The sequence below is a fragment of the Canis lupus genome, chromosome 13, assembly GCF_003254725.2.
Source record: "Canis lupus dingo isolate Sandy chromosome 13, ASM325472v2, whole genome shotgun sequence".
Classification (NCBI taxonomy): Eukaryota; Metazoa; Chordata; class Mammalia; order Carnivora; family Canidae; genus Canis; species Canis lupus.
Genome location: NC_064255.1, coordinates 35,825,450 through 35,837,502, shown reverse-complemented (window position 1 = coordinate 35,837,502; position 12,053 = coordinate 35,825,450). Strand labels below are relative to the sequence as shown.

General features: G+C 41.6%; 1 protein-coding gene across 2 annotated transcripts in view; it reads left to right on the top strand.

The window, feature by feature from the left end:
• The window catches only part of PTK2 (protein tyrosine kinase 2), a 266,474-nt gene that overhangs the window by 15,270 nt on the left and 239,151 nt on the right, over nt 1-12,053 (top strand). Inside the window, exon 2 of one of the 2 annotated variants that reach the window (XM_049093131.1) lies at nt 10,942-11,046. The exons of the other annotated variant lie outside the window; for it this stretch is intronic. The gene's annotated coding sequence lies outside the window, so the exon portion shown is untranslated. The remainder of the gene's footprint in view (nt 1-10,941; nt 11,047-12,053) is intronic. 2 annotated transcript variants of the gene reach the window in all.

The following is a 12,053-nucleotide window of genomic DNA, read 5'->3' as shown; positions in this document are numbered from 1 at the left end:
CCATGGTTCCTTCTAGTCCACTAGAAGGACTTACAGAACTCTGAAAAGCCATTAGACTCATGGTTATGGTTTATTACAGCTCAGGGATGCAGACAGAAATCAGCAAAGGAAAGGCACACAGGGCAAAGTCCAAGGAAGACCAAGCATGAGCTTTAGTTGTCCTCTCCCTGTCTTGACTTCTCTCAGCAGTGACGCTGTCAACTGGGGAAGCTTACTTGAGCCTTGGTGTCCAGGATATTTGCTGGGGGTTGTCCCACAGGCACTGCCTGCATGGCTTGAGTTTAGTCTCCAGTCCCATTGGAGATCAGGCCGATGTTATGTGTAGCTCAAGGCTCCACCAGAAATCACATTGTTAGTATAGACTGATGGGTGTGACTCAAGGCCTGCAGCTAAACAAAGACAGTCTTATCAGGCAGGAGATTCCAAGGGCTGGGAGGTGACTTCCCAGGAGCTGGGCAATGGCCAAATCTTTCCAGGGGCAAGCTGAATCCTTTACTGCATGAAGCTTAAGAAGTAAATTATTATTTGTCATTATTAGAGAATTCAAGAAATTATTGCTTTTAGGTAGAAGATATGTTGCAACCACATATACTATAATTTGCCACAAAACTAAAATACAAGAATTTGTGCACACAAGTGAAGATGTCTCCAGAAGTGTGTCTTACTTGACACCTGTCGTAATGTTTTCATCAGGAATTTAAAGATCAGGAGTTAAAAAAAAATAAAGATCAGGAGTTAATGCCAGGAGATTCGTTTTTGGAATCAAAATTTTAAAATATTTCGACAGGTTGTAATAAAGTGCTAAAATCAACAAGGTAAAATTTATAAGGAATAAAGGTAAAATGGCAGACTTAAGTTAAAAAAAGAAACAGCTGAGAAGTTAAAGATGTGTGAAATGTGCCTTAGCTGTACCTGTGTGCAGAAGATCTGGGAAAGTTGATTGAAAGGAATCGGCAGGCTTCTCTATGAAGGGGCAGATGGTAGATATTTTAGGTTTTGCAGACTAGTGGGCAAAATGATGGATGTTATGTAAGTACTTACATAACGCAAGACAACACTAATTTCTATGAAATTTTTATTGGCAGAATTCCAAATAATAATTGGATATGTATATATAATACAGGTCTACTAATAAGAATGGAATTCTTTTTCAAAAGGAGGGTTGGATAACATTTTTTTTTTTTAAGATTTTATTTGTTACAGACCACGTGCGCATGAGAGAGCAAGCACAAGCAGGGGGAAGGGCAGCAGAGAAGGAGAAGCAGACTCTGCTGAGTGGGAAGCCTGATGCAGGGCTTGAATCCAGGACCCTGAGATTATGGCCTGAGCTAAAGGCAGAAGCTTCACCAACTGAGCCACCCAGATACCCCCAGATAACATTTTTCTTAATGGGAATTCAAAGTTAGTGTTCCCTATCATCACAACCAATTACAAATGTTCATCTCTTGGTGCTCATCTGCGTGGAAATTTTACATATGTCATCTTTGACAGTGTCTTTATGTTGGTAGGTGCTCTTGGATTATTGATACCATTTCGGAAGTGTCCGTATCATTTCAATTTAATGTATTCATTGTTTGGCAGATGTTTATAGAATTCCACTAGATTCTTTTTGGTGTTTGCCTTTCAGAGTATCATTCCAGTGCAGATGAATCTCTTCCAATTAATGGTTAGATGGAAGTGCCTCAGTTGCACTGTTAAGTGGGTTTTGAAATGCAGGAATTTCCACTGCATTGAGGTTTGAGAAATGCTGCTGGAACTGTAATTTGAACTCAGAAAACATGTCTGCTGTGGATTTGTGCGGGGACAGAAGTCCACTTCTCTCTTTAGGTTTTTATTTTTAAGTAACCTCTCTGCCTACTGTGGGGCTTGAACTCGTAATCCTGAGATCAGAAGTCACACAGTCTAACTGAGTCAGCCAGGCGCTGCCCTCTTTCTAACTTCTGGCAGCATGGGAAGTGAAGAGTGGCTGCATCTGATGTTACTTGTGATTATGATGTTTGCAGTCACTGAAATGACTTCACTTCCGAAGTCCCTCATGTGAGCGCTGCTGTGCCTTGTACATTTATGTTGAGTTCATGAAGGAGTGTTAACAAGTATAAGCAAAAGCTAATTTCCAACGTGATTCAGTGTTGGTAACAGAGACAACTGAAAGAGGGTCTTTTTGTTCAGAAAGATGTCAGTCTTGGCTCTGAGGTTGAAAAGTCACAAGAAAGCCTTGCGTAAACCATGGAACTGCTGTGTGGCAGGCCAGGTCAGGCTGTTTGAATGAAGTTTGCTGTTGATGCTCTTGGCTAACACACGATGGGTTAGAATACTTTCCACAAAACACCTGCTGATGAATAATACATTGAATAACCATATTTTAAAATGCTTTAAACAACTTATATTTTTATCATCTTTGTAAATTTTCCAGCTAACCCTTTTTCTGCTCTGCATATATTTTTACTGTCCTCAGATTCCAGTCTAGGTTGTATTAGTGTTTTCTCAGTGACTTTGAAAGTCTTACGACCAGTTCTCCACCGGCCGTTCTCAGAGGCCACTTCTTCAGTCCCATGGAATCCTTGAACAAACAGCCGAGCAGTGTGGGTAACATCTGCTGGCTCAGCAGTGGCCAAAGAGACCCACTCTGTCCTTCGGCCCTTCCTTCACTGACTGTTGGTGTTAGTCCTGACATCCTCCCCTCCCAGCAGCTGTTCTTTTCAACGACTTTACTTTTCCTCAAGATGACTCCTCCACTGTTCCGTCCAACCTTGTCATCCATGTAAAGGGAGGGACCGTTTTGGCTTTTGAACGGAGGAGTAGTGCCATCTGATTTAGGTTTGGTCTGTGCGCCGTGGCTAGCATGTGTGCTAGGGTGACGGGTGGGAGTGGGGAGGCCTGCTCTGTAGTGCTCTGGCCATTTGGGTGAGTCATGATGGTGGCTCGTGTCACAACATTGTTGGTGAACATGATGGCAAGGGGACAGCGTCTGGGCCTGTGTTGTGGGCAGAACTGGATTTATTTTCGACAAGACTGGATGGGGAATGTGGGAGGAGGACAAGAGGCTGGGATGGTATCTGATGTTTCTCATCTCAGCAGTTGGAAGGCGGGCGTTGTCAGAGATGGAGAAGATTGTGTGTAAGGGGGTTTGTGGAGGGGGCAGGTTAGTCAGTGCCTGAGCTTGGAGGTGTTGGATGTTTTATTCAGTTGTCTTCAGTGATGCTCCACTTCTCCAAGGGACCTAGAGGCGGGTCCCAGCATAGCGTGCACCTGCCAGGGTTTGGTCAGGCAAACACTGGCCACTCTATAGACTCGTAATACAGGGAATTAGAACCTATCACTACCGTTGGGAGGGCTGGCAGGGTTAAAGAGAACAATATTTCTTTTCAATTTGCCAGTCTTACCTCTTAATTAATGAACTCCAACCCGGAGTTGTAGCCGGAAGAGGTTCTGGGACCCGGGGATCTGCCCTCTCGGGGGCGCGCAGGGGAAGGCAGAGGCAGTGGCTGTGGTGCGGAGTTGGCGGCCGTCAGTCCAACACAACAGCTGGGCAGTGGGTCTGAGCTGCAGGTGCAAGTTTTAGTTCTGTTAGCGTTCAAAAGGCATTTGAAGTGAGCTTGCCTGGGAGGTCCGCATAGCTGAGAGGAGAAAGGACAGAGCCCTGGGGGACTCTGAAGGAAGAGGAGAGAGCATCTGGGCGGGGGGGGATATTCAGGAGAAGGGTGGGGAGACCCGCTCTTGTTAGTTGTTGCCTGGAAGGTTGAGACCTGAGCTGTGATGATTGGATTGAGTCGTGCAGAGGTCACTGGTAGTTTTAGAGGGAGAAGTTTCAGGGGGAGGGGAGGAAGGCAGAGCCAGTGGGTTTAAGAGATAAAAGGAAGAGAAGAATTTGTGATATCGAGTATGTTGTGTGTTTGCTTATTTGTAGAATTATTTGTGCAGTAGCTGTCTTAAATTAGTTGTGGGCTGATTCTCATATTTGTTTCCTTCTTGGTAGTGGCTTCTCCTGATTTCCTTCTCCCATAGGAATTAACATTTTTCGGGTTCTCCCTGTGCTGAATAAAGTTTGGGGTGTGTCCTCCACATTTAGGGTATTATTATGTTAGGAGACTCTCCATCGTACTTAAATCTGCTGACTCAGTGGTGGTTTGAATTCCAGTCTTGCTTCCTTTTTTTTTTTTAAGATTTTATTTATTTATTCATGAAAGACAGAGAAAGAGAAAGAGAGAGAGAGACAGAGAAGCAGGCTCCATGCAGGGAGCCCGACGTGGGACTCGATCCCCGGTCTCTAGGATCAGGCCTTGAGCCCAAGGCAGGCGCTAAACCGCTGAGCCACCCCGGGATCCCCTTGCTTCCTAATCCACCTGCTACAGTTTACTTTTCACAGTTGTCAAGTAGCTTCTGCAGCTATTCTGTCCAGCTTTTCTAGTTGCTCTTTCCAGGAGGGAACATTCTTACTCTTCTTTACCTACATCTGGGACTCTTTGCTTTGCAAACTGCTTCCAATTTCACAGGTGATCTCCAGTTTCACCCAGGCCATTGATACCTACATGACTGTATCTCTTGATCAGTTACCGCTCCCAATCCTTGCGGGAGATTTCTTTCTAAGAACTTCATGAATTTGATTCGTAGGTCCTTCTTTTGGTGTCTCTCTTAGGTAGACAAAATGATCCTTAGGTATACTGTAATAGCCATTAGTTCTTTTGTGTACAATCGAAGGGTTGCCTAGTTTTGAATGTTAACTGTACTTGTTAATTAATTGGAGTAGAATAGTGTTTCATATTTTTAAAGCTTTGCACAGTAGAATTTTCTGGGCATATTATTTACAGTGTAGAATAGAATGGAGATTAAGAGGATGGGTGTTGGACAAGTCCTGCTTTGAATCTCAGATTTGATCCTTGTTCCCCCTTGTTGACCAGGTTACTTAAGCCTTAAATCTCTTTACTTATCTGTTAAGTAGAGATTATCATAACTCTTACAAATGTGATAGAACACAGTTCTTAGTACATGACTGGTTAGAGAAGGATCAGCCCGAGGTTCAGCAAATACAGTTCCTAGTGATGTTATTTCTGGGAATTTAAAAGCTAATCTTAATCATTCCCTGCTGAGTTTGACCAGCATGTCTAAGAAGTTTGTATTCTCCATTTACTCTGCATACAGAACAGGCAATTTATTGTTGCTGTTGTTTCTAATATTATGTTTTCAGAAATTAGTAATATTGCCTCTTTTCCCTTAATGTATTCACAATATCAGTAGTTTACTACCAGTTGGATGGCAGACCTTGTACCATGTGCTGGCACCCAGATGAATGGGTACAGTGACCTATGACCTATGAGCTGCTCCACTATCCAGTATTAGAATATTTTTGGCTAGAAAATTATTTTGAAGCATGAAGAAGCTTTTATTTGTCCAGATAGTTCTCATAATCATGTTCACATTCTTTATATATTTTTAGTTTTTCAGGAAGTTACTTCTGACCTGTGTTCTTCAGAGAGTACAGGTTACCACTTGCCTGAGTGCAGAAGTCATTGGTCTTCTGAGCTGAGCTGAGGCGAAGGGACATCTCTGTGAAGGGCTTGTATAGTTTGGACATTGGAGACTTTCACAAATAATTTAAATTGTTAGGATGTTATGCATTAAGAAATAGCGGGTTTGGGCTTTGTTTGGCAGTTGGCATCAAACAGACCATTTCTTTGCCAGGGGCTTGGCCTACACGGTTGATTGAAGCCAGATATTTTATAATTTGTCAATATGTCCTGTTGAATGTTACTCAACTTTAGAAAGAATTTTTCTGTTGTGTTTGCTTTGGAAAGCCCAACTCATGTCCATTATTTTAACAGTAATAATATCTGGTTAACTTGGGAAGCCAGAATAGCATCATGATTCTAAGATAAGTTAGTGTTTGAATGCCTGATCTCTTTCTCTCGTTTGCTTTGTGACCTTGGAAAATTTCTTAATTTTTTTTTTTTTTTGACTTTGTTTTCTCATACGTAAAATGGGAAAAGAGTAATAGTAAGTTAGGTCCATGAGGATTCAGGAGCTGGTGCTTGTACAGCACTTGGGAGAGAGTGCTTAACAACACCACACCCTCTACAGATGGCAGGTTGTCACTGTTGGTGTGAGTGAGAGGCGAGTGTCAGGGACTGTCCAGGTTGGACCATGCACTGAAATGAGAACATTGTAAGCAAAGTGGTGATGCAGAATATGTTATGAGGTCAGGAAACACAGATTCAGAGTGTGTTGTGACTGGTGGGAAATTGTCCTATGCATGTTAGAGGGGAAGAGGGTTCAGAGCAGCCTGAGCATCTTTGTGTATGTGTTTTAAAATGCACCCACTCAAACAAAAAAGGTAGAGTATCCATCTTACAAATATCTTCAAGGAGCTGACAATATATTTCCTTGTATAATGAGCCAAACTTAATTTTCTTTGGAGCAAAGGAATTTAAGCATTTTTATTATAGGGTTTGGGAAGTATCTAGTTTTCTGCCCTATTTGAGCTAATTCAAATTTTTATGCTTATATTTTAGCAATTCTGTAGCTAAAAAGCATAGATTGATATTCTCAATAAAGATAAAGTCATGGGATGAATAGGAATGCTGGATGTGTCATGCCAGAAGCTGCCTGCTATTCTAATGGCAGGCATGCAATAGACCCAGTGTAGATAAAATTCAGTGTTGCCATTTGCTTGAATTCTTCTTAAAATACAAAGTAAAGTGAGGAGTAATTATAAGTCACACAAAGCCAGTGCATACACTTATTTAGTCATCATTAATCATTCACATTTCAAGTACATGTGTTCTGATTATGTGTCTTAGGTGTTTGCTACAGTGTACACTGTTGGTTATAGAGTGGTGAATGGAGACCGGACATGGGGAATAACTGGGTTGTCTTGCACTTAGCAAGAAGAATAAAGCCAGTTCTAGCAGACTTGCAAGATTTCCCTGAATGACATTTTCAGGTTTATACTCCTAACAGAAAAGAGGCAACAGACAAACAAACAGATAAAGACAATAGCAAAAGAGGGCTTCTAAAGAGCAAATGTTACTCACCTGCTAAAAAGCAAATGTTACTCACCTGCTGCAGCCACTAGGGCTTTTTGACGTTCACTTTGGTTTTATTTAATAGCACTTAAATTATTTATCCGGGATGTAGGTGCGCTGAGGCTGCAGAGCTAAAAGAGCTTGTCGTCCCCAGAATCTTGCTGTTTGGGTTGGAGAAGACACTGGCAGGCCAAATTTGACTTCCACTCTAGTTTGTTGAACAGGAAGCTACATCACAGTAGTCCTTCGGGGCAGGGCTTTGTCTCTCTTGTCTGCTGCCATGTGTCCCAGGGCCTGGTTCAGATACCTGTGGCATGTGAAGGAGTACTGAGGGGGTACAGGAGAGAGGTGTCCCACCTGAGGAAAGGGCATGGAGCCCACCACATGTGTATTCATTTTAGCCCGGGAAGGAAGGTCCTGGTGTGAGAGAGGGCACAGGTGGTTCTGTAAACTGGAAATAGCTTAATTTTTCTGCTTTGTAGGATTCATAGGAGATAGCATGAGAGACAGACTGGACTTGATCATTCAGGGCCTGACAGGTCATATAAGGGAGTTGGGATTTTGTCTTCTTCAAAAGTAATAATTCTAAAGTACTAGAAACTAGATGTCCTGATACCCAGGCTGGCACTCTTTTCATATGACACAATGCGTGTAATGTCAAAAAAGTGTCATCAGGTCTTGGGTTGCATATCCGTCGGTGATAGCTGGACTATTAAATTTCTATAAGCTTCTGGTGAACTTTTCATCTTTTGAGGAGAATGAGGATATAGGGTAAATATTTTTTCAGGTGTGAAAAAGTTTAAACTCTTTAAAAGCAAGCAAGGTCCATATGTCTTTGAATTCTAGTTCTCTAGAAGGATAGCAGGTATGTATAGTAGATACTCAGCACATGACTAAATGCAAAAACACTTCTGCTTTTGTGTATACTCTTTTTTTTTTCTTTTTCTTTTTAAAAAAGATTTTAGTGATTTATTTGAGATAGAGAGCATGAATGACAGGGTAGGGGAAGGAGCAGAGGCAGAGGGAGAAGCAGACTCTGCTGAGCAGGGAGCCTGATATGGGGCTTGATCCCAGGACCCTGAGATCATGACCTAAGCCAAAGGCAGATGCTTAACTGACTGAGCCACCCAGGTGCCCCTTGTAGCAGGCATTGTGCTGGATTCTGAAAGGTGAAAGGTGATACCTGGATGAGAAATGATCCTCCTCAAAAAGGTCTTTCCAGCGGAGTGAGGGAGAGAGAAGTCTTGATGAGAGTATATTGGTTATGGGTAAGTCCTGTGATAGAGTTGTGCACAGAGCAGTGTGGCAGTTATTCATCTTTGTTCAATCCTCCACATTCTTAACTCTTTTCATACCTATTGTTTATTTTCCCCATGCTTTCCAGTATCCCCTTAGTAATTTTTGTACATAGTCATATGGACTCATCTCTTCTTCACATTTTATTTCTGGCAGTTTCTTAGAGATCTCTCTTCTTTTCTGAGCTGCTTGCTCCTTAAGCCTTTTATTGTGTTGTCCCTGTATGTTCTTCTGTTCACATCCTTTGGCTTTTGTCCAGAGTTGGATTTTTTTGTTTGTGGTGACTCTTTGTCTGTCTTCACTGACTCTTACTTTGGTGGAGTTAATCACTTTAAAAAGATGGTACAGTGTCTTTGAACAAGGTGAAGTCAGCCTTCAGCATTCCCTCTTGAGCAATGCTACTCCAACTCCTAGTGCACAGCCACCATTCTGGAATCTCTCTTCATCATCATCCTGGGGATTCCCATATCCCCTTTTCATGGAAGCTCGTGCCTTGCTCATTTTTTATTGATGCTCATGTTTTGGTGGAGGACTTTCTCCAGTGACTTCTGACATAGGATGCTTAGGAGGCAAACTGGGACCATGTGATTGAAACAATTGATAGTTTGGCTGGGTATAGAGTTCTATATTGGCTTTCATATTTGTTCATAAATTCAAAGATTGCTCCATCGCCTTCTTGTTTTCATGTTACTGTTTTAGAATTCAGAAGCAATTCTAATTTATCCTTTGTATATAACTTTTTTTTCTCTCCCATCTTTAGAAGCTTGTAGGAGTTTTAAAAATTGTCCAAATCTTTTGAAATGTCATGATGATATACTTTGTGTGGGTCGGTTTTCATCTACTCTTCTGCATATTCAGCGGGTCCCTTCTTTCTGGCAACTGGTATTTTTCAGTTCTGGGAATACTTTTTGGCATTATTGTGTTGAGGTTTTCTCCCTTTCGTTTCCTTATTTTGTCTTTCTGGAAGTCCTCTTATCCACAACTTGACTGTCCTGGATAGAAGTTGTAATTGTCTTAATATGTTTTTCTTCTCCTTTGCTCCTCTTCCTCTTCCTTTTTTTTTTTTTTTTTTTGGTCTTTTTATCCTTTCAGGGAGATGACTTCAATTTGACTTAACTTTCTTTAGTTTATTATTTCTGATTTCAGAAAGGTTCTTTAGATTTCCAGGGGCTCTTTTTCTGTTCTTTCACAAGAGCATCCTGTTTTTGTTTATTGATTACAGTGTTGTCTTACCTCTAAATTTTTGATAGTTTGTATAGTCTGTTTCTTTCAGCTTGTTTCCTTCTTTCTCCTTTCTGACACATGGGGCTGTTTGACTTTTACAACAGGATATCCTGGGTGGGCCATTTGCTTGGGGTCCCTAGTGTTATTATCTTTAGGTCTTTTTGGGCTGATCAGATTCCCCAGAAAGAGTCTCTCTTTCTTTTCTGCAGAATTGGGACTTTGAAATCTGGGAACCGAGGGTGTGTGTGCATGCATGCGTGGTCTTAAAGAAGAGCTGGAGAATTCACCATTCACTGTATATACAGTCATTAAATCCATCTCTGTTTAGTGAAATGGGGCAGGGTGACTTTAGTCCATAGATGGCCTCTGCTTTTTCCAGGGAATGTACCCTGCCCCCTCTCCCCCCGCCCTCCGCCTTCTGTCAGAGTGAGGGAGGGTCTCACGTAGTACCTGATATTGAGGTTCTAGTTTCAGCTTCTGTGGCCCTCCTCAACTCCTCTGTATTTAAGACTGCACCTTCTTTACCTCTGTCCTGTCTGCACTGATGCTGCCAGTTCTAGTCTTCTTGGACTGCTGTGCAAGCAAAATTGGTTCTCAGTGTGTTCCACTACTGAATTAGAATCTGGCTTATTTGGACCTGCTGCCTAGTTTACTAGACTTCAATCTTTTATAGTTTCTGTTTCTTCCAAGTTTCTTCTTTTACTCTTTGTTTGGGTCTTGATCTTCCCTGTTAGAAGATTGTCCCAGAGCTTCCAAAATCTTGGCTTTTTCTCCTTTTAGTTCTCCCTGTGCTGTTTAAAATATATATTTTTAAAGATTTGATTGATTGATTGACGAGAGAGAGTGTGCATGTACACACAAGAGAGAGCATTTTTAAAACATAGTTTTAGTGGTAGGCACTGGAGTAGATGTCTGTATTCTGTCATTGTACCGTACACTTATTAGCTAACTTTACACCCTATTAATTTATGATTTTTTGATATGTTTTAATAGTTTTCAATTACTTCACATGTATTTCTTAGCTAGAAGGTAAGTTTGAAGACAAGGAGGGATGTGGTGCCCTGTTTTTACCCCTCATCCCACATGTCACTCAACAAGTGTGTATGGGAGGTGTTGGAACTGACTGAGGTGGTGAGTTCAGTAGAGCTTTGAAAAAGTGAAAGGAAGGTGGTTTTAAACGTGCATGTTATTGGGCATTCCGGGTGGCTCAGTGGTTTAGCACCGCCTTTGGCCCAGGGCGTGATCCTGGAGATCCCAGATCGGGTCCCACATCAGGCTCCCTGCATGGAGCCTGCTTCTCCCTCTGCCTGTCTCTCTCTCTCTCTCTCTCTCATGAATAAATAAATAAATACATCTTTAAAAAAATAAAAAAATAAATGTGCATGTTGTCTCTCATTGTCAGGTTTTCTGAGGACTATGGAAAGAGGAATGAGAAATTAGGAGCATTTCCTTTAGACCAACGTTTGATGTTTGATTTCTTCACAGAGTTAGTGTGGCCTTCGGAACTGTGAGTATAATTCTCTTGCTACATTTGTGTGTCTTGGTTTTTTGTTTTGTTCTGGTTTTTCTTTCACCTTTCTTAGGGTTTCTTTGACATATTCTAGAAACAAATAAAAGCTGGTTGATTTTGCAGAGTAGCTGAGGGAAGAAATAGTAGTTGTTTAGTGCCTTTTGTGTGGATAGAGACAGACAGGATAACAGTAATGTCAGTGATTGTAGTAACGTTAGCAGCATATGCTCTAGAAGAATGCCTGGATATGGTAAACAGTCGGAGTTCTACAGTAACCCCAGGAGGAAGGTTACTCTTTGCCCCTGTTTCACATTTGCATAACTGAAACAGGTTAGAGGTTACTAAGTTAGTAAATGGCAAAGCTGGGATTCAGACTCAGTCTGGCTTTGGAGTGTGTACTTTTTACTTGTGTCTTACTCTTAGGGGCTCTGGATTCAGATGTTGGCTTGGCTATTTATTTACTAACTCTTCACTAATGACTGAAACCTACCTTTCTCTCCATGCTAACTCTACTGACTGCCTAAACTTAGCTCTCTCTTCTGACAAGGGTGCTGATAACAGGGCCGCTCTCCCAGGGTTGTGGTGAAAGTGCCATAAGAAATGCGTAATGTGCTCAGTGGTCAGGTTAGCAATTGATAGTTGGTGGCATTTCCCCCACTTTAATGAGAGGAAAAGTGAGCCCCATAGATTGGGTTATTTATAATTAGTTAATTTGTAACATTGGCACTTGTGCTGCACTCCACAGTTGGGATGTTGTAGAACTGAGATTCTATCTCAGTTTGTCTTATTTTCAAAGACTGCTCTTTCTGGGAGGCCTGGTGGTAAATCGAGGATAGATAGTTGATAGAAGATTCATAAATCTCTCTTGGGGAATAAGCATTGGTAAACATTTTATTTTACCTCTATGTTGCTTTGGTAAAAACCTCATTCAGAATTCAAGATAATTTATAATTATGTTGAATTTGACTTTGGCAGGTGTCTTTGTCTCATATGTCCAAGGGTCA